This window comes from Bos indicus x Bos taurus, chromosome 10, assembly GCF_003369695.1.
Source record: "Bos indicus x Bos taurus breed Angus x Brahman F1 hybrid chromosome 10, Bos_hybrid_MaternalHap_v2.0, whole genome shotgun sequence".
NCBI classification, from domain to species: Eukaryota; Metazoa; Chordata; class Mammalia; order Artiodactyla; family Bovidae; genus Bos; species Bos indicus x Bos taurus.
Genome location: NC_040085.1, coordinates 76807758 through 76830288, shown reverse-complemented (window position 1 = coordinate 76830288; position 22531 = coordinate 76807758). Strand labels below are relative to the sequence as shown.

The 22531-nt window shown below is 40.3% G+C and overlaps 1 protein-coding gene across 8 annotated transcripts in view; it reads right to left on the bottom strand.

Annotated features, from left to right (window-relative positions):
• The window catches only part of SIPA1L1 (signal induced proliferation associated 1 like 1), a 520426-nt gene that overhangs the window by 251373 nt on the left and 246522 nt on the right, over nucleotides 1–22531 (bottom strand). The window contains exon 1 of one of the 8 annotated variants that reach the window (XM_027552315.1): nucleotides 11162–11309. The exons of the other annotated variants lie outside the window; for them this stretch is intronic. The gene's annotated coding sequence lies outside the window, so the exon portion shown is untranslated. Of the gene's footprint in view, nucleotides 1–11161; nucleotides 11310–22531 lie in introns of those variants that run through there. 8 annotated transcript variants of the gene reach the window in all.

Here is a 22531-nt window from a genome sequence, read left to right as displayed (position 1 = left end):
TTGCCTGGAGAATTCCAGGGACAGGGGGAGCCTGGTGGGCTGCCGTCTATGGGGTCGCACAGAGTCAGACACGACTGAAGCGACTTAGCAACAGCAGCAACATTGCCTTCCTCATTTTTCACATGAGAATGTGGACGGTCAAAGGGGTTCAGAAAGATGACCAGTGCCCAGTCCAGACCTACACTGAAGTCCTCCTGGCTTCTCTGCCTGCACTGACCACAGGGCCTCTTGTGAGAACCACGTTACCCCACGCCCATGTTACCCACCCCTGGCAGAGTGTCCTTCAGTTCACGCGCTCATTCATCACAGCTCCCTGCTGCCCTGCTTTGTTTTTGTTGCACTGTTGTCGTTTATTTCACAGGCTAAGATAGATTCACTAAAACTTTTCACTTCTTGGAGCTCTCAGTTAACGTGGAGGGGTGTGCACAGAGGAAAGACAGGAGAAACAGAACAGGTAAAAAATGATGCAAGAGAAAGACAGCAAAGGTGCTCCCTCTGTCTGCCCTATACTTCACAGTTTGTAAAGAGATTTCACATAGATTGAGTGCCTACCAGATTAATAGCTAAGCACTAAAGCTGTCCGTTTTCATTCCTATCCCAAAGAAAGGCAATGCCAAAGAATGCTCAAACTACCGCACAATTGCACTCATCTCACACGCTAGTAAAGTAATGCTCAAAATTCTCCAAGCCAGGCTTCAGCAATACGTGAACCATGAACTTCCAGATGTTCAAGCTGGTTTTAGAAAAGGCAAAGGAACCAGAGATCAAATTGCCAACATCCGCTGGATCATGGAAAAAGCAAGAGAGTTCCAGAAAAACATCTATTTCTACTTTATTGACTATGCCAAAGCCTTTGACTGTGTGGATCACAATAAACTGTGGAAAATTCTGAAAGAGATGGGAATACCAGACCACCTGACCTGATTCTTGAGAAACCTATATGCAGGTCAGGAAGCAACAGTTAGAACTGGACATGGAACAACAGACTGGTTCCAAATAGGAAAAGGAGTACATCAAGACTGTATATTGTCACCTTGCTTATTTAACTTATATGCAGAGCACATCATGAAAAACACTGGGCTGGAAGAAGCACAAGCTAGAATCAAGACTGCCGGGAGAAATATCAATAACCTCAGATATGCAGATGACACCACCCTTATGGCAGAAAATGAAGAGGAACTCCAGAGCCTCTTGATGAAAGTGAAAGAGGAGAGTGAAAAAGTTGGCTTAAAGCTCAACGTTCAGAAAACGAAGATCATAGCATCTGGTCCCATCACTTCATGGGAAATAGATGGGGAAACAGTGTCAGACTTTATTTTTGTGGGGCTCAAAAATCACTGCAGATGGTGACTGCAGCCATGAAATTAAAAGACGCTTACTCCTTGGAAGGAAAGTTATGACCAACCTAGATAACATATTCAAAAGCAGAGAAATTACTTTGCCAACAAAGGTCTGTCTAGTCAAGGCTATGGTTTCTCCAGTGGTCATGTATGGATGTGAGCTGGACTGTGAAGAAAGCTGAGTGCCGAAAAATTGATGCTTTTGAACTGTGGTGTTGGAGAAGACTCTTGAGAGTCCCTTGGACTGCAAGGAGATCCAACCAGTCCATTCTGAAGGAGATCAGCCCTGGGATTTCTTTGGAAAGACTGATGCTAAAGCTGAAACTCCAATACTTTGGCCACCTGATGCGAAGAGTTGACACATTGGAAAAGACCCTGATGCTGGGAGGGATTGGGGGCAGGAGGAGAAGGGGACAACAAAGGATGAGATGGCTGGATGGCATCACCGACTCGATGGACAAGAGTTTGGGTGAACTCCGGGAGTGGGTGATGGACAGGGAGGCCTGGCATGCTGCGATTCATGGGGTCGCAAAGAGTCGGACACGACTGAGCGACTGAACTGAACTGAAGGCTGAAGCTGGGGAACCTGGGACCCAGTTCAGGTGGCTAGAAGAGGTATCTTGGAGCTGAGACTTTGAAGCCTGGGGTAAGGTCACAGGGAGGCTGGGGTGAGAGAGATGGGCATTCCAGAGCATTCCACAAGGGCCTGAAAATGGGGAAAGACCTGAAGAGCCAGCACTCTAGGCTGTAGTGCCAGGTTTTCACTATGGAGTACCAAGTGCTACCAATGAAAATCAGGGAAATGTTTACACAAAAACAGGGGGACTCGACTAAAACCAATGAGCAGCTCTGCAAGAGAACAATGAATACAATGAGGTGTTTGATTTTTGTTTCTCAGAGTCACAAAGCTGAGACTATTCAAGATAGAATTTTAGAGTTCCTGTCCTCCAAGACCCAAATCCACCTTTTATACTTCTTCATTGCCCCTGTTTTCATTGGAAAAAGATTCATATCTTTTCATTTACGTGTTGCTGTATTACAATTTCATTTGTATATATCTGTATTTGGGTACCTATTTAAATAGGGTACAAGCTTTCAGAGTGGGTCCAGGCCTTTTATTCCTTTTATATGGCCTGCAAATTCTAAAATAATATTTACCATGAAAGCCACCCTACAAATATCATTTGACTGATCAGAAAATCATCTTTTAATAATTATTTTTTAAAAGAATTAGAAGTGAGTATAGGAGAAGCCTCTGTAACATACGCATCCACCTGTTTCAGTCTTTATAGTCCTATTTATTTGTCCTTACTATGTGTCAGGCACTGTTCTAAGCGCTTAATTTCTATTAGCTTATATCATCCTCCTGACAATCCTATGAGACACATGCCATTATCACGATTATTACCACTTTACTAAAGAGGAAACTAAACTTGCCCAACATCACAAAGCTGGCAAGTAGTAGAGATAAGGTCTAAAGCCAGACAGTCTGGTTCTAGAGTTAATGCACTGAATCTCTACACACGAAAACACCTCTTTCAAAATAACACATTACACTTGAAAACTTATGGGCCAAGTTTTGCTTCTTCTTCAGTTTTTGCACTGTGGCAGTCATCACATATTTTATTTTGAAAATTTGACACACTGCAAACTGCAATTACTCTTTTAAATCACAAAAAATACAAAGATTTTAATGTGCTTCTAAATAATGCACTTATATTTGGGCCTTGCATACTGTTTATTCTAACAAGTACATCTGTTCTTGGCATCGAATATAACAAAATTAGCTATTTTATGATTACACAATAAGAATGTCAATGCCATTGCCTGATCAAACAAATAGTGAATGATTAATGCTTCTCCTTGGATTTCTTTCTAAACATAATTAATGTATAAATAGCTAAGCAAATTATTACTTGATTCAAACAACCTGCTATCTACAAAGACAAGAGTCCTTTACCTGTGAATAAGTCAACACACACTTGGACAAGGCAGTATCTGCTGCTGCTGCTGCTAAGTCACTTCAGTCGTGTCCAACTCTGTGCGACCCCAAAGACGGGAGCCCACCAGGCTCCCCTGTCCCTGGGATTCTCCAGGCAAGAACACCGGAGTAGGTTGCCATTTCCTTCTCCAATGCATGAAAGTGAAAAGTGAAAGTGAAGTCGTGTCGGACTCTTAGCGACCCCATGGACTGCAGCCTACCAGGCTCCGTCCACGGGATTTTCCAGGCAAGAGTATGGAGTGGGTTAGCATCTGATGGGATACCTGTAAATATCTACACAAAATTTTGACTCAAAGAATCCCCCACTGCCGGGAGCCGGCATATTGCATATTGAGTGCAGCACTTTCCACAGCATCATCTTTCAGGATCTGGAATAGCTCAACTGGAATTCTATCACTGCTGGGAGCCAGCGTGAGGAGCGCCACCCATGACAAAGGTCATGAGGAAGGAGGCTCAGCATATGCAAAGGCGGGATCGAGCCTCAGGAGTCCCCCTGGAAATTCTCGAGCATTTACCCCCAAAACCAGAGTCTGCCTACTTTCTGCTTTGTGCTTTCACCTACACCTCTGACTTTACAGGGGGCTGTCCCCCACTACCTCTCTGAAAAAAGAGTTAGCTTACAGCTCCAGTTAATAATTCCTGGGTGTGACAGTGTTTCAACCTACAAACTCCTTTGGAAGTCCTCTAGCCTGCCTGAATAGGTTTTTCTGGCCACATGTGATTGCTCAGAGCCTCCCAACTGTGAGAAGCATGAGATGTTCTAAACTGTCTAAATACAGATTCCTTTGAGCAGTTAAAAGATTGATTAGAAATTGTATTGGTGAAAGGTTTTTCACTTGTTGGGCCAATGTTTGTTGCTAAGTCTCCATATCCCTTACCTGCTGTGTCCCTGGCAGTGTATTGATTAATATAATTGGTGTAAATAGTAGCTTTAATGTTTGTAACCTGGGACCCTTGAATTAATTCTTTTTCTTGTTATAGCCCACCACACCCTTGCTCTGTAGGAATGCAACTTTATCTAATGCTTTTGGAGGGTGGCTCCTGACCAATCACCTTTAGAGAAAAATAAGTTTTCTGAAGAAAGGGTCTTAAAATGTTAACAGGCCTCTGGGCCAGAAGATGATGCAAATCACCTAAACTTTTGCATATGATAAGTTTGCAGGAAGAAAGCCTGGCTTACTGCAGGACTCTACCCCTTCCCCCATTATCCTCTATGCATAACTTAAAGTATAAAAACTACTTTGGAAAATAAAGTGCGGGCCTTGTTCACTGAAACTTGGTCTCACCATGTCGTTCTTTCTCTCACCTTCTGGCTGAATTATTCAGCCTCTTTTCTCCACTGAATTTCCTCACTGAGCTATCCTTATTTCAGCCTCTTTTCTCCACTGAATTTCCTCACTGAGCTATCCTTATTCTATTACTCTTCATATCCTTAATTAAAGTTTAATTAAGCAGTTGTTTCCTGATCCTCGCCGACGCCGTCCCTGCTTCGAATTCCCTGGATCCACCGGGGCTGGACCCCGGCACCCCACCAATAGTAATCAGTGTTGACATAAGTAAGGACAGTAAGTTGGTGATGACTGGAATGGTTGATTTCACATGACAGTTAAGTGTTGTTTCAAACAGAAAATTTTTCAGTAGAAATTTTCTGAAATCTTGCCTATAAGACCAAGCTAGTTTGACTTATATCCCAAACCAAATCACTACTACATATACTAATACTTAATAGGTCAAAAGCATTCACACAGCATAACTACAGTGATCAAAATGAAGAGAATAAATATGACAGAGAAAACTGGCATCAAAATATATTGAAAGAACAAATAACTAAGGCCATTAAATTGGGCTCCTCTACATGATATGAAGGAGTTCATAAAAACCAACCAGTCAATATGCTTTAGACTATAAACACCCATGTTAATCCAAAAAGTAGCAAACAATTACTTTTTAAGAAAAACCATTTAATTTAGCCCATCATACCTACAAATTACTTTAGGCACCATGCTTGGATTAAAAAAACATCATCTTGCCAAGAGGACACAATTAGAACACAGTTGAGTTTTATTCGTGTGGCTTTCATCATGGTTCTCTTAATGCCTGTTGTTTATCTATACAAATAAAGTACAGCCTGGGAATTGTCCTAGTTTCTTTGAGAGCTATCAACTGAAGCTAATGTTTCCTTAATGAGAAGGCCACTCTGAAAGGGTACTATGAACCTGGCCCGTTTCCTCCGCCATTTACATAGACACAAGCCCATCTGCAGCAGGGCAACATTAGCCTTGCGATGGAATCTCTGTATCCTCAAGTGATGTCTCTCAATAGTCCTCACTGTGTTCACTTGTTCAGCTAAAAACAAAGGGGCAGCCTCCCTTCTCCCAATAAACAGGAAGTTTAAAATGAGTTTGATTGTACATACTGATGGGCAGCAGCCCAGGAACTGAATGGAGCTCCCCTTAGAGTAACATTTGCTTCTTCCCATCCTGCTCATCTTTGAACACCCCCACAGCACAGTACCTTGGACATACAGCCAATGCATAGAGCCCCTCCTCTCCCTCAAAGGATTCCACACACATCTCAGGACTGAGTTACCAGTATATGGTCCTGTTACCTATTTGGACTCGAGACACTTGTTAAGGACTTATGAGAAACCACCATTCAGAAAATTTACCAGAGCACCTCAGTGTATTTCCCTACATAACACTCCCAAGTCTGTGGCCATGAAAATCTTTCTTAACTTCCTCTTTAAAATGAGACTGTTCTGAGAAATACAACGCTTGTGGCATGCTAACACAGCAAACACACAAAATATTGAGTAGGCCAAAAAGTTGATCCATTCAGGTTTTTGTACCATCTTACTAAAAACCCTGAATAAACTTTCTGGCCAATTTGATATACACCAACAAAATATCAATTCTTGAGACTCTCCTTTGGACTTAGATGCTGGCATTGATGACATTACTGAAATGTCAGAAGAAATTTTAAATACTAAGAAGAGAGATGACCCTGGGAGAACTGACAGCAATTTTCAGCCCCATACGGTCTCTTCGAAAGCCAATTAATTAGGCCAAGTTAAACAGTTAAACCTGGAGAAGGAAATAGCAGCCCACTCCAGTATTCTTACCTGGAGAATCCCAGGGACAGAGGAGCCTGGTGGGCTGCTGTCTGTGGGGTCGCACAGAGTAGGACACGACTGATGTGACTTAGCAGCAGCAGCGCAAACAGTTAAACCAGTTTCACTCTTTCTTGTCGCAATATGATAAAATATCTTGACTCAACAAGCAAATCTCACTGGGCCAGCTTCATAGAACACTTATACATAAACACAACATCTCTATCTGATAAAATAAATGCATGCCAAGGTTTCAGTCTTAATCTGCATTTAACAATACTGGTTTCATTATGAGGATAAACCCAGTTACCAAAAGAACTGTTCATTTTTCAATATTTTTTTAAACAACAGTTGTGATGCATCACAAAAAGGGTTTTGACCAAAATGCTGTAACCTAGCTCCACCATGATCCTATTCAAAATATTCCAAAATTCTAACTCATGATTACTATTATATATAGTATCTGGAGTGCCAAATTCTTCGTTTAAAAAATGGAGGTAGTATCTTTTAAAGATTGAATGTCAATAATACAGCATGTGGACAAATTAATTCAAGATGGATCACAGTTTTCAGAAGAAAACATAGGAGAATATTTTCAAGAGTGGACAGTAGGGAAAGGCTTTCTAAGACACTGAAATCTGTAATAACCATAAAAGAAAAAAATGGATCAGATCAGATCAGATCAGTCGCTCAGTTGTGTCTGACTCTTTGCGAACCCATGAATCGCAGCACGCCAGGCCTCCCTGTCCATCTCCAACTCCCGGAGTTCACTCAGACTCACGTCCATCGAGTCAGTGATGCCATCCAGCCATCTCATCCTCTGTCGTCCCCTTCTCCTCCTGCCCCCAATCCCTCCCAGCATCAGAGTCTTTTCCAGTGAGTCAACTCTTCGCAGGAGGTGGCCAAAGTACTGGAGTTGCAGCTTTAGCATCATTCCTTCCAAAGAAATCCCAGGGCTGATCTCCTTCAGAATGGACTGGTTGGATCTCCTTGCAGTCCAAGGGACTCTCAAGAGTCTTCTCCAACATCACAGTTCAAAAGCATCAATTCTTCGGCGCTCAGCCTTCTTCACAGTCCAACTCTCACATCCATACATGACCACGGGAAGAACCATAGCCTTGACTAGACGAACCTTTAACTTCTGATTATGAGGTGACACTGTTTTAAAAAAACTGAGGAGAAATCAGTGCAAAATATAAATCTAAAACAAAGAGGACTGATATCCAGGCTATGTAAAGAACTCGTGAAACTCACTAATAAAATGTTCACTGCAGTATATACACAATGGCCTGTTTTGGAGGAGACAGCTCAACAGAGGAAGAGGAGATTTCTTTCCTGTCAAAAATTAGGGGGGATTTCCCTGGTGGTTCAGTGGTTAGGACTCTATGCTTCCAGTGCTGGGGGCACAGGTTCAATCTCTGGTATGGAACTAACATCCCACATGCCAAGTAGCCAATAAATTAATTAATTAAAAATAAAAACAGAACTAAGGGTTAGGTAGCTGGAGGAGAGTACTGCCTAACAAACTGCTTGAGGAAAAAGACAGAAAATACAAATTAGATAGATGACAGGGCAGTTTGAGCTTTTTTAAAATAAAGCTTTCAGAATGCCAAGAAGTCTTAGTTTAAAAGAAATATGGATTTGGGCAGAAGGATAAATTAAGAGTTTAGGATTAACATATACATGCTATCGATACTATATATAAAACAGATCTACTATATAGCATAGAGAATTCTACTCAATATTCTGTAATAACCCATATGGGGAAAGAATCTGAAAAGAATACATGTGTGTGTGTGTGTGAGAGTGTGTGTGTGTAACTGAATCACTTTGCTGTCCACCTGAAACTAATGCAATGCTGTATATCAACTACACGCCAATAGACAATTTTAGAAAGTCTTTAAATAAAACACAATTGTATTAAAAATCCAAAAATAAAAACCTTTTCTATATTTATTTTTATTTAGTTTATTTTTGGCTGTGCTGGGTCTATGCTGCTGCATGCAGGCTTTCTCTAGTTGTGGCAAGCAGAGGCTACTCTTCACTGCAGTGCATGAGCCACTGCAATGAGCTCATGCATTGCTCGGAAGCTCAGAAGCCATGAGCTGTGGCTTCTCTTGTGGATCATGGGCTCTAGGCATGCGGGCTTCCATAGCTGCAGGCACGGGGGCCCAGCAGTTGCAGCTTGTGGGCTCTAGAGCATAGGCTCAATAGCTGTAGTACACGGGCTTAGTTGCTCCACAGCATGTGGGATCTTCCTGGACCAGGGCTCGAACCCATGTCCCCTGCGTTGGCAGGGGGATTCTTAACCTCTAGACTACCAGGGAAGCCCAAAACAATTTTTTAAATAAAAGAAATATGGTTTTTGAAAAGTGGCAGCTTTGTACTATTAAGTTGGTTTCAAAAAGTTTCTATCCAAATTTAATGCTTGAAGTGTAATTCTTACTTGGGTTTATCCAATTCTCCAGATCAAGCAAAATATATTTGCATGGAAAATACATTTCAGTTAAAAAACTGGATTTGTATCATACCACTTTGTAAACATTTGTTTTGTCTAAAAATAAACTTTAATTCTTCTGCAATACACCAAGAAAATAAGGATACAGAATGATCTAAAATGGCACAGAGTCACCAATAATTATTAAAGCTTTTCAGCCATCATTTCTGAGCTGTGATTTTACACAATTATACATTTGGTTCTGTCTAGACATATCATTCAGTTGGCTTCGTAAAGCACACCACCCAAGCCCATAAGTGCTGGCAGACCAACATATAATAAACAGTTCTCCACTGTAGTATTACAGGACATGAAATTGATAGTTTTGTTTTTAACATGGAGATGTTAACCACTTATAACAATAAGACTTTTTTGACATTTATTGCAAGTTTTTTAGGGGCAAAACTATACATGAAAGATCAGTTAATGTGCCCTCACGCTTTCTCATTCATTTACTCTCTCTGCTATCTGACCTCAAGTGTAAACGGGTTGTTTTGTTGCTATCTGTACCCTGTGCCCTTGCAGTTACACCACATGACAACTTGAGATGCTGTTCTGCACAAATCAGTAGGAGAAATATCTAAACACCAGAGTTCTCAGAGGACTGTTAGAATCTGTTTAGACTGAACTGCCAATCTGAAAACAAAGTAAGTTTTTCCTTTTAGCTGTTAAAATGAAAACAATTTCTAAGTATCATTAAAACAATAGTAAATGAAAGAGTTTTGATAATTGCGAAGATGTCAAACCAACCAAAACTGCTACTTTATAAAGGACTCCTGATAACCAAAAGCATGTTGTTTTAAACTAAAATAAGAACACATCCTACCACCACAATATGTGAGGAAAGAGGCATAAACACTTAGAGAAAACAGGGAAGAACAATTCAACATAGTGGCTCAGGCACTAAAGACAGACGATCTGGGTTCATCCCAGCTCAGCCACTTTCAAGTTATGTGACTTATATAAATCATTTAGTCCTTAGTAACATGAGGATCAAGATTGCTGGAAGAAATATCAATAACTTCAGTATGCAGATGACACTACCCTTATGGCAGAAAGTGAACAGGAATTAAAAAGCCTCTTGATGAAGGTTAAAGTGGAGAGTGAAAAAGTTGGCTTCAAGCTCAACATTCAGGAAACGAAGATCATGGCATCCGGTCCCATCACTTCATGGGAAATAGATGGGGAAACAGTGTTAGACTATATTTTTTTGGGCTCCAGAATCACTGCAGATGGTGACTGCAACCATGAAATTAAAAGATGCTTATTCCTTGGAAGGAAAATTATGACCAACCTAGATAGCATATTGAAAAGCAGAGATATTACTTTGCCAACAAAGGTTCGTCTAGTCAAGACTATGGTTTTTCCTGTGGTCATGTATGGAGGTGAGAGTTGGACTGTGAAGAAGGCTGAGCGCCGAAGAATTGATGCTTTTGAACTGTGGTGTTGGAGAAGACTCTTGAGAGTCCCTTGGACTGCAAGGAGATCCAACCAGTCCATTCTGAAGGTCAGCCCTGGGATTTCTTTGGAGGGAATGATGCTAAAGCTGCAACTCCAGTACTTTGGCCACCTCATGCGAAGAGTTGACTCATTGGAAAAGACTCTGATGCTGGGAGGGATTGGGGGCAGGAGGAGAAGGGGACGACAGAGGATAAGATGGCTGGATGGCATCACTGACTCGATGGACGTGAGTCTGAGTGAACTCCGGGAGTTGGTGATGGACAGGGAGGCCTGGCGTGCTGCGATTCATGGGGTCGAAAAGAGTCAGACACGACTGAGCGACTAAACTGAAATGAACATGAGGATATCTGTCAACATCTCATAGGATGAATATGAGGATTAAAAGAAACAATGAAAGGGAAATCTTTAGCAAAGTTCTGAGTACACATTAAACACTCTAATGGTAACTATTATTATTACAGTTAATTTATAATTTCTTCAATAAAGATTCAGAATTACTAAAAGCTATAATGTAAAACAACCAGATTTAATAAAAAAAAATACCAATTAAAGATTTCTAGTTTAGGAATTTATCTCATGATCCCAAGAACTTTGTGGAAACCAAGAGAACTTTAAATTTTAAACTAGCAATATAGGCAGTGGGAATAAGCCCTTCTTTTTCCTGGTCCAAATAATTTGAGAAAAGGAAGGGGTGTGGGGGGCAGGGAAGAAGAACAATCATTCACGATCAACCACTGTAAGCCATCACTCACATAAACAATGGCACACAGGCAATCATTTGTGTGTGCTCAAGAGTTCCATGTTAAGTCACAAATCTGCATACTCAGTTCCTCTTGGCTTTAAATCAACTTGTTGCAGTCACTCCACAATGATTTTCTGGGGCAGGTCGTAACTAACCAAACAAGTACCTGTGCATGACGAAAATATGAACTTAGTAAAAAGGCACCACATTATATTTTATACGGTATTTCATACATATTTCATACAGTTCATTTATGCATTCACTCATGAAGGATCTATCTACTTCTCGCTCCCTACCAAACTCAGTCAAATATTAACACAGTAATAACATTAACCTCGCAAGGAGAAAAGCATCCTTGAAAAGTGTGAAAATGCGGTTTAGGTGTCCTGTCTCACACAGCATACGCTTCTGAAAAAACACGAGAAGTGTTAGTCGCTCAGCGGTGTCCAACTCTTGCGAACCCTTGTGACCCCATAGCCCTCCAGGCTCCTCTGTCCACAGGATTTCCCAGGCAAGAATACTGGAGAGAGCTGCCATTTCCTCCTCCAGGGGATCTTCTCCACCCAGAGATCAAACCCGAGTCTCTTGCCCGGGCAGACAGACTCTTTACCACTGAGCCACCTGGGAATGCCATAAGTAGACAAGGCCAGAGCTAAAAGGGGCTCTGCCTGATCTTCATCCAATACACTGTGGTTTTACAACATATACCATTTTATTGCTGATTGTAAGTAAGGTAAGTTTCTGTCTAAATTTTATTTACAGTATTCATTTGACCAGCATATTCATTCAGAGTTATAAAAAAAGATACAGTCTATAGTCGTTTTACCCCAACCAGGTATCAGTTTCTAAGTAACCACATTCTATCCAAACTTTGAGGACATTTCCAAGACCACCTTCTCCAGAAAGCATTTCTTGATAGGCTTGAGCTAAAAGTTATGTCCTGTTGCCATGAATTCCTGTAGCACTTTGCCTGAACTTACCTCTCCCTGGTTTCCCTTTCTGTCTCATATTAAGGTTATCCTCCAATATATCTTAGATCTCCATAATAATTCAGGTTCCTTGAGACCAAATTCATATATGACTTACCTAAGACAAAACCCTACAGGAGCTGCAGGGCTCAAGATAAATTACAATAAATGCATTCTTTTTTTTAAGACTGATGTTCAGCCATAAACTTCTCTAACTTCATCACTGCTGCTGGTGGTGTTACATTTACTGATATATGTATCTTTAATCAAGAGGGATGCTTGGAAACCTTTACACAATAGTATAAGGAAAGGATGAGTGGAGCTAGAACAGATCTCTCCATAAAAGACTCTACTTAGCCTTCATCTGAGATCCAACCACTACCACTCCATTTTTATACATTACTGGTATCCCAGGACATCTTCAGAGTTGACAGAGAGTTGTTGAGTTTAAACCAAAGGTCCTAAATACTAAAAGTTTCCATCAGTATAATCATAAAAATCAGAGTTAAGGGAATTTCCACTTACCTTTACTCATTATATAGCCTCCACTAACCTTTTCAACCTCAACTTGCTCATACATAAAATGGGTATGACATTACCTCACAGTATTGATAGGATCAAATGTGAAAACCTGTATGACAATGCCTGGTCCCAAGCCCAGTACAAATGATTTGCTCAGTCTCCATAGTCCAGAATGGCAGATGAAGTTCTACCACAAAGCCTCTTTGTTCTAAGACCAACAATTTGATGGATCTCTCAGTTTCATTTCATGATCAGAGAAAATATTAAAAGTTAGGAACTGGATTCCAGGATCACAATTCTCCTAAAAATATTCTATGTAGGAATTAGACTTAGACTTCAGTCTCAGGTGCCTCTCCATCTTTACTAAATTTACTTTTAATTTTCTATTGTAGAGTGAGACTGTTTTCGAAGTTACTGAGAAAAAAAGGAGGAGGTGAGTCATTCTTGATATACTGGTCTAAAGAAAATCACTGCACGAAAGCCAGGAAGTTTTTCCTTTAAATTTCTTACACTGAACTCTTTGACCAACATTTTAATCACTCACACGGCAAAAAGAATAGATAACTAGAAATATTTCACAATTTCAAACATTCACTTAATACAGAATGGAAAGTCACATTAAACCAATCATCAAGCAGGAAAATCTTGATGGACAGGATCAGGACAAGTTGTGCTTATTAGTGACTGCTCCACTTAAATGACAGAAGAGTCAGCGTTCAGTCTGGGGATTTGAGAACTTGGAGCGCAACACATCCTCCACACCAGAAGATGAACAGTTTCTGTTAATACGGAAATGATGTTGAACTAGTAAAAGATGTAATAGCTAACAAAAAAGTTCCTCAGAACGGAGGGTCTTCAGGTCAAAGTGCTAACTCTCACTAGTCATCAGGAGAATGCAATCTAAATAACAATGGATCCCACTCTGGACCCACTGGAATGGCTAAAACTAAACGCTAAAAGCTAATGCTGATGAAGACGTGGAGCCACTGGAACTCTCAACCACTGTTATTGACAGTGAACTGGTGCACCTACTTCAATAAAAGGTTCCGTATTATCCACCAAAGCTGAACAAACACACATGCAACCTCAGAAATCCCAGTCCTAGGTAGACACCCAACAAAAATATACATATATGTGCCCAAAAAACAAATACAAAGAGTTTTCTATAAAGTTCCAAATCAGAGAAAACTAATCTGTGGTGATGTAAGTTAGCATAATGATTACCTCTGGTAGTACTGGTGGATGAGGAAGGGTAGTGAAATGGGAGAAAATGTGAATGAGTCTATGGAATGCTGGTAATAGTCTCATTTTTAAGTTAGGTGATATTTACACATGTGTATTGTTTACAAAAATTTATCAAAGATGAAAACTTACAATCTGTGTGCTTTTCTACATTAATGTTACACCTTATTTTTTTTAATAGGAAACACATCAAGGTAATTATAAGCACATGTGCCTATTTATTTAACTATAAAAAAACACAAATATATTTGAGAGAATAAAGTGCTTTTTCTTCATAGAACTGGCACTGTGTACAATTCCTAACAGGCATTTTCTTCTTATTATACCATATTTTCTCCTTGTTATACTGTAACTATTTTCTTTTCTCTCAAATCTTTAGAATGAAAGCTTTATGGCTGCATTATTGGATGCAGTATTGGGTACAGCCATAAATCATTCATATTATTTTCAAATTTCTGTCTTCATAAGTAATGTTGCAATGAATAAACACCATGTTTCAGACATGTTTGCACATGTCTGTATTTCATTAAAACATTCCTAGAAATAAATTCCCAGGGCCCCAGCATACACTTAACAATGCTAAAAGTGTACAACTCTGGAAATTTTTTCATCAACATTGCTTAAGCAATCTTAGTAATCATTAGCTAGATGAACACTTAACTACATGGAAAACTTAGCTACCCAGAATAAATAATTTCTTTGAAGTTTTGCTTAATAAATAGACTCCTCTTCTTACAAAGATTATTGAGGATTTTGTATAAATGAGTTCAGAGTCTTAGAGAAAACACTCTACAGCTAGAAATGGGCACCCTGAGAAATAAATTAAATCTATGACATCAGTGTAGGAATGATCAAAAATCAATCATGACTCAAAAAAAATATACATAACAGAATATAAAACCAAATAAAAATGTTTATATGTACATGTGTTTTTATATATGTTCAGAAAAAATACATAAGGCTATTTAACAAAATGGTAAAATACATTGCTGGGTTTAGGATTTGGGTAATTTTTACTTTGCCTTTTTAGTTTTGTTGCTTACATTATTTACAGTAAACATATACCCTTTTAAGATTACAAAGTTAACTAGAAGATATGAAAGTCTCCTGATAAAAATATAGGATAACAGATACTTTCTTCCCTGTTCACAAAACAAATTAAATTGATGAACGTCTTCTCCCACATATTTTTCATCAATCTTCTAGCAACTGCCACAGGGTTTCTGTTGGCAAATACCAATAAAGCACATACAGCAGAACAAACAAGGAAAGAACAGTAGCAGGAAACTGGCACCCCCAGCAAATCGTGCTTATTTGAGACAGCTCTCCATCCCACCTTCAAACCAGAGTCAGTGGTTGTGACTCTACATCCCAGGGGCTGTCATTTTCTGCTAGTTAAGCTATTCTTAGTTCCTAAGATAGAATTAAGGATACCGATATTTCATGGCTGCCTATTAAAATCACCACAACCTCCAGGAGCCCTGTATCTGAGCAAAAGACTTCCCACTGCCAGAACTGTAGCCTCAGGTCTCACGTTAGTTACGTCCTAGAGACCTGGAAGAATTGACTCAGCTCCCTGGGGACAAGGGAGTCAGTTACTCACCAGGTGGAGTTCCATCCATTAGCTCGACCATCTTTCCCAAGAGAATTTAACATCACTTCATTTGACCGGAGGGGAAAAAAGCTAAATGGAGCTTACTCTCCCAGCCAATCACATCCACACTGAGCTATAGTAATCAAACAATTAGAGTTCTAAATTTCCCTTATCCCTTCCTTCCAGGTAAAGTCTTGTTTATTAATGGTAATTAAAAACACGGCCATGGCAAACCAAACATCAAACCCCTAGGATCAAAATAGCAGCAGCTTTTTTTGGCATCCCTTGGACCTCCACCTCCATGAAGGTCGCCCACAGTCTTGAATGAATCAGGAACTCCCCACCTTGGAAGAAAGGACTGACTCAAAAAGTAAATATCCCACTGATACTAATGGCCTTATTCTCCCAGCCTAACTTCAAACAAGAGAAAATTAAGAGAGTAAACAGCTACATTTATATTGTTGTCACTTTTTTTTTTTTTAACAATTGGATTTGAAATGTAGGCAATATAGAGTGTCTCTAGGCTACAGTTCAAGGGAAACAGAACATCCTAATACAAGAACATTTTCAGCTTTCTCAAATTCCACTTCAGCCAAGTTCAGAAAGTTCTCTATTTCATCTAGAAAGTTCATGTTCTTCTTGCTGTGAATGTCAGGACCTTCAGGATACAGAATTCCAGCAGCTAGAGTAGCACAAAGACCATGTTCAGTGTGTCAAGGTCTCAGAACACAACCGGTCTTGTGGGGCTGAATACACCTCCAACCTAAGTATCAGTTCAGTCGCTCACGTAACTGATACCAAAGATTAAGACCCAGACTATAGTCAGACATACATTTAATAGATTACTCGGCAGTAATAGTAACATAGCACATGCACTGCCCTCGATGAGCTCAATGGCTAATGAAGACAATGATGTATATGCAGGAGTGACACCTGAGTACGCACTGTAACCATCATAGCTACTATCACTTAGTGAGAGCTTAGTACTTACTTAGAATCGTACACACTTAAGATCTTCAGTTACCCCACAAAGTAAATGTTACAACTTACTTCTCAGTCCCATCATCCCTAAAAAGAGGGTAATACCTACTCTACAGGATTGAAGTGAAGGTCAACACACTCGAAGCACTTACGACACTGGTTGTCATGTAGCAATGGATCAATAAAGGTCAGCTCTTACACTATTTTAATCATTGATGTGCTGGTTGTTACTATCATTGGAAAAACAACCAGGAAAATAAAAATAAAACAAAGGGAAGAGTACTTAAAGAAAGAAGATTGGCAGCCACCATATAACAGCCAAAGGGCATCAGACAAGCTCCTTCAGCCACCTGAAAAATGGGATGAGGCCACCTGTTCCATCCTCCTGGAACCAGAACCTCCAGGCTGTCCTGGAAGTCACACAAAAGCATGTTTAGCCACAGAACACAGCACTAATACTATATACCATCATTGACCAGAGGGCCTCCACAAACACTGGAAAACAATGAACTTTCGCTGTGAGCTGTAAACAGACACTAAATTACTATCCTAACACCAACAACCAGGAGAAGGCGATGGCACCCCACTCCAGTACTCTTGCCTGGAAAATCCCATGGACGGAGGGGCCTGGTGGGCTGCAGTCCATGGGGTCGCTAGGAGTTGGACAAGACTGAGCGACTTCACTTTCCCTTTTCACTTTCATGCACTGGAGAAGGAAATGGCAACCCACTCCAGTGTTCTTGCCTGGAGAATCCCCAGGATGCGGCAGCCTGGTGGGCTGCCATCTATGGAGTCCACAGAGTCGGACACGACTGAAGCGACTTAGCAGCAGCAACAACAACAACAACAAAATCCAAAGTATAGTTTTTTTAAAACTCCCACAACAGCTGGGTAAAAAGTAAAAAGCACAGTAATTTTCCACTACCCAGTAACACCAAACACCATACCTGGAGCCTTAGACCAGCAGAATCATCAAAACTTTGAGGGAAGTATCCAACATTCTAAAGGCGATCTCGAAGTGCTTTAAAAAAAACAAAAAAACAAACCCGACTGCATCAAGGTACCACAGGCTCGTTTTAGGTATTACAAGCAAATAGAGTACAGCAGATTTAAACTGCATTTTATTTCAACTATGAACACTGAAATAAAGCAATTTTCAAGCATTGCACGCATGCTCAGTCATTCAGTCATGTCTGACTCTGCAATCCCATTGACTATAGCCCGTCAGGCTCCTCAGTCCATGGGATTTTCCAGGCAAGGATACTGGAGTGGGTTGCCATTTCCTTCTCTGGGGGATCTTCCCGACCCAGGGATCAAACCCTCGTCTCCTGCATCTCCTGGAACTGGAAGGAGGATTCCGTACCACTGAGTCACCTGATTACTCTTTCTATTATCATGTCCTACAAAGCTTCCTTTCACCTACATGCTAACATAAAAGTTAACAGAAGGTAAAGTCTCCAATGCAAGCTTCTGCAACTTTAAACACACAAACACAAAAGCTTCTGGGACTATTTTCATCTTGTGGTCAGTGCTGAGAGAGCACTAATACCAAACAGACATCTTCTGTCCTCTAAAGTTTTCTGAATATAAGCCGTCCCTCTTTATCGGCATGATCAACTCAGTAATGGTCAACGTACTTTCTCATACAGCCTGCATATTTTAATAATTTTAATTAAGAACATTAGAAATATAAATGAGGCTTTCTTTTTGTCCCTTTTTATTTTCCAAATGGGCTAAAATTAGCACCTATTTTCTACTTAGTCAGCAAAAAGGACTCCTTTTTAAAATAAGGCATGAAAACCTATTTGATTTTAATTGAAAATTCTGTTTATGTTTACCTAATATCAGTAGGACTTATTTTGTTTGATACAACTACAATAACCAGGAAGGAAAATGTATTTGCAATAGCAATTCAGATAGAAATATCTGTCATCCAACTGTTAATGGAACAGTTCCTCTGGTTCCAGTCCCCAGCGGATTTTCCTTCTAGCTTTCAATAAGGAAAACCTGTCAATGAAGCAAGTAGGTTGAGCACTGTCTTCCACTGACTGTGACAACGAGCAAGTTTTCTCTCCCCAGATAGAGTAAAAGCTCATATTTTAAAGTTTGCATCATAAATTATGTTACACTTAAACTTGGTGTCTGCTGGCTTTTGCTCAGCCTTACAGCCCTGGGCCATCAATGGGTGCTGGCTGGGGTGGCAATGCTATTAGGGGCACAGAATAAGGGCCTGTAGCACCGCCTCCCATCATGTAGTGGTGAGGACCACAGCATCAGTTCTTTAAATTTTTCCGAAGTGTCCAGTATTATTCAAGATTCCCTTATGCAAAACAAACACTGCGACTTGACGGTGTGTTGGGGTAAAGTCAAAAGCAGGGGTCCCCAACTTCCAGGATCTAATCAATGCCTGATGATCTAAGATGGACCTGATGTAATAATAATAGGGGGAAAAAAAAAAGCGCACGATGTACTTTGCTTGAATGATCCCAAAATCATCCCTCTGATTCTGGTCCATGGAAAAACTGTCTTCCACAAGACCAGTCCCTGGTGCCACAAAGGTTAGGGACCACTGCTCTAAAGATGGCAACCTTGTTCCCTCAGTGCAAAAAGAGGAGTGAACAGCACACACATCCTGGCCTTGGCTCAATGGGGCCTCATGTCAACACCATTCTCCAGGAACCAAAGGAAAAGAGGTCACTCTGGTTTCTCACAGTTCTGCTAAGCATTGTACACAAACTATCTGCAAGTAAATAAATAAATCAACACATCTGATCTTTCAGGATGAGCAAAAGAAATACTAACCTGGGAACTGTGAGTGGGAAATAGTCTCAGGCATTGAAAAAGTCTGATGCATATCCACTCCCTGTCCCAAGAATTGTCACTCAGGAGAGTCACTCACTGCTGTCTTCTGAAGTTGCTCTGATTTCAGGGCATTCTCCCACCACCCCAAGGCAAAGTACTGAATGGCATACTTTCATTTTTTTTCCGAATAAATGCTAATTTGATTGGGAATTTAATACTGGTCCCACTGAAGTGAATGAAGTCATTCTTTGTGTCCACAGGGAGGCAGGAAGCTCTGTAGCTCTACACTATTTGTGAACACTCTGGGCACCTAAGAGGTGGTTGCGGGTCTTACTTTCCAGGACATGAATTGCCTGGCTCTGTCCCTAATGCACCTGCTAAGTATACACAGAAACTAGACCCCTTGGTTCTAAGTATCTGAATGCAAAAGAAATGAAACATTCTAATACCACTAAAATGTCTTGTTCTGTTGTGTTTTAATGACTATAGCAGGATTGCCAGGACAGAAACTGATAACCAAAGAAACACGATTCCAAGATTGTCTGGATTTCACGTTACTTATCTCCTATGGGTCCAATAGACAGAAACTGTAACTCTAGGCTCCTCTTCCCCTTCCCCCTGCCAGCACTTCAGCAGCTGCCAAAGGAAGGATGGATTCCATACAGCTCATGGAGGAGGGGGTCCCTGCACCGTTCTTTTTTTTTTTAATTTACTTGGCTGCGCCGGGTCTTATTTGCAGCATGTGGGACCTAGTTCCTGACCAAGGATGGAACTCAAGGGCCCGTGCATGGGGAGCATGGCATCTTCGCCACCAGACCACCAGGGAAGTGGTTGTCCTGTCCCCTGTGGAAGTTCTTTTCAGCATCAGGAGGATGACAGTGGGTCTCTGGTGGAAGAGGGTGGCACCAGTGTATGGGCAACTAGAGCTACAGACATCTGTAAACACCATCTAAGATTCTGAAGTTACTCTGGTATTAGAAGTCTGAATTCTACTTAACAGAAATTATTCTGCTTAAGCTGCTTAGCATAACAAGACTGTAACCATCAACAGAAACTGTTTAGTCATGACAGAGAATGTCCAAAAAGGAATTCTGCAAGTGTATTTGCTGGTTTTCCAAAGGTCCTGCTGCATACATCATCTCAAGTACATGCAATGTCTGCAAGGTCCTCCGCTTCAATTTGACAAGGGGCTTCCATGTAAAAGCCAATTTCATGTTTACCCAGCAAAAGCCCATCAGGAGGACTATAAGGAATAAGTATCAAAAAGCAAAATTCATCAATAATTAAATTAAATCAGATTCAAAACCAATGTACTGATTAGCCTAAAAAATTCTTTCCTTATGAAAAATACTAAAAACAGACAGAACCCACAATACGACTAAGGTCTTATGTATAATGCATCAATTAAAACCATTCATGTACCAGAAAGTAATACCCACAACCAACTCTTAGGTGCCCAGAGCGTTCACAAAGTGTGGCATTACAGCGCTTCCAACCTCTCCATGGACACAAAGGATTATAATTATAAAATTTAAATTATAAAATGGAATTACGAAAGGCTAAAGGTTTTCAGAGGCAGATGACACTGTGACATCCCGTACAGTATAAAAATAAAATTTCAGAACTCTTTGAACTCCAGAGCTGTAAGCACAAAATTTATCTCCCTACCTGCTGCTATAAACTGGCTCCCAGATGAATCATGTCCAGAAGCTTCCCAAGAATATTGCAATAATCATCTCAATGTGCAACATGCCATATTACAATGCTACATTATCTTGAAGAAAATGTCAAAGTCAGAAGCAGGCTCTCTTAGGATGACCAAATCGCCAAGTAAATACATTTCCCTCTTACTGTGTTATCATCACTCTATCAGAAAAACAAATCATAGTTAATACTTGTACATATTTATTTTAAATTTCTCATTATTAAATGTTAACAAAATAGCACTTTTTCATAATTAATTACTAGAATTACAAAAATAAATTTCAAGTTGCTAGGGGAAAAAAAAAATCCCATTACTGTTCTATGCTCTGGCAAACCTTCTTGCATTTCCATCTCTACTCTGGGCTTTGAGTCAAGTAAATGAAATCTTGGCGAGAAAGGAGATATCTTAATTTAGGATAGTGACCCTTTCTAAAGAGAATGCCAATACTAAATGCTCTATGTTGTTTAATATAACCTAAAAGATTTTATATTTTTAGTAACTTTGATTCTATTTGGTTACTTTATCTAAAAAGAAGTTTACAGTGTTACTCCCATTTTGAAGCAACATATCAAAAGAGTATTTAAAAATCTGTATCACTACCAAAACCCACAGAACCCAAGTCGAGTCTTAATTAAAAACTTGAGCAGTTTTCCCGTCAACTACAATGACTCCACTGGCACAATTGCCCAGGATTCATCCAGCATTCATTCAACAGGGATTGATTTAGGACTTACTGTAGCCCACAGACCATTATCTACTCAGCCATGGAGAGACAATGATGAACAAAACATGCACCTGACTGGAGAAATCTCAGGGACGGCACCCTCCTGTGCCACCACCCTCCTAGACGCAGTGAAGAACTGTGCTTCACAATCGGCCCTAGCTCATTTAAACAAATTTTCTCCTCGCACTAATATTAATAAATCAGGAAATGTTTATGAATAAGTATAAAAGTATAACCCTTTCCCAACGGCAGTATAATGGCTCTACCTTTATAAATAATCTAGCTGGCTAAAGATTTAACCAGAATCCTTTGGGAACTTCTGGGCAGTAACTCAAGCACAGAGGCCCCCAGAGAGCTGGCTGGAACTGACTCTTTTGGGACTAGAAAAGCCAGCCCAGGGAAGTCCATACAGGGGTCTCATTTGAATGCTTTGGCCAGAGTTAGGCCCCATGGGAAAGACTCCCTATACAAGACTCTGGATCTGAAACAGACCCATAAATAACCTTCATCTGCAGCAGACTTAGTTTCTGTGTATATAAAGTCAGTCACAGAAACACCATTATTTCAAATCGATCTATGAAAATACCACATTTCTGGTCATCTCATAGCCATGAGCCCACCAAGCTGACAAGATTATGAAAATTAATACAATCAGAACTAGAGTTCAAAAAAAAATATAGCCAGGTTTTAAAATCTTTCCTAGATGCATGCTAAGTCGCTTCCCAATCCAAGGATTGAATTCACGTCTCTTATTTCTCCTGCACTGGCAGACGGGTTCTTTATCGTTAGCGCTACCTGGGAAGCCCTCTTTACTAGATGTGCTGTGCTGTGCTCAGTCGCTC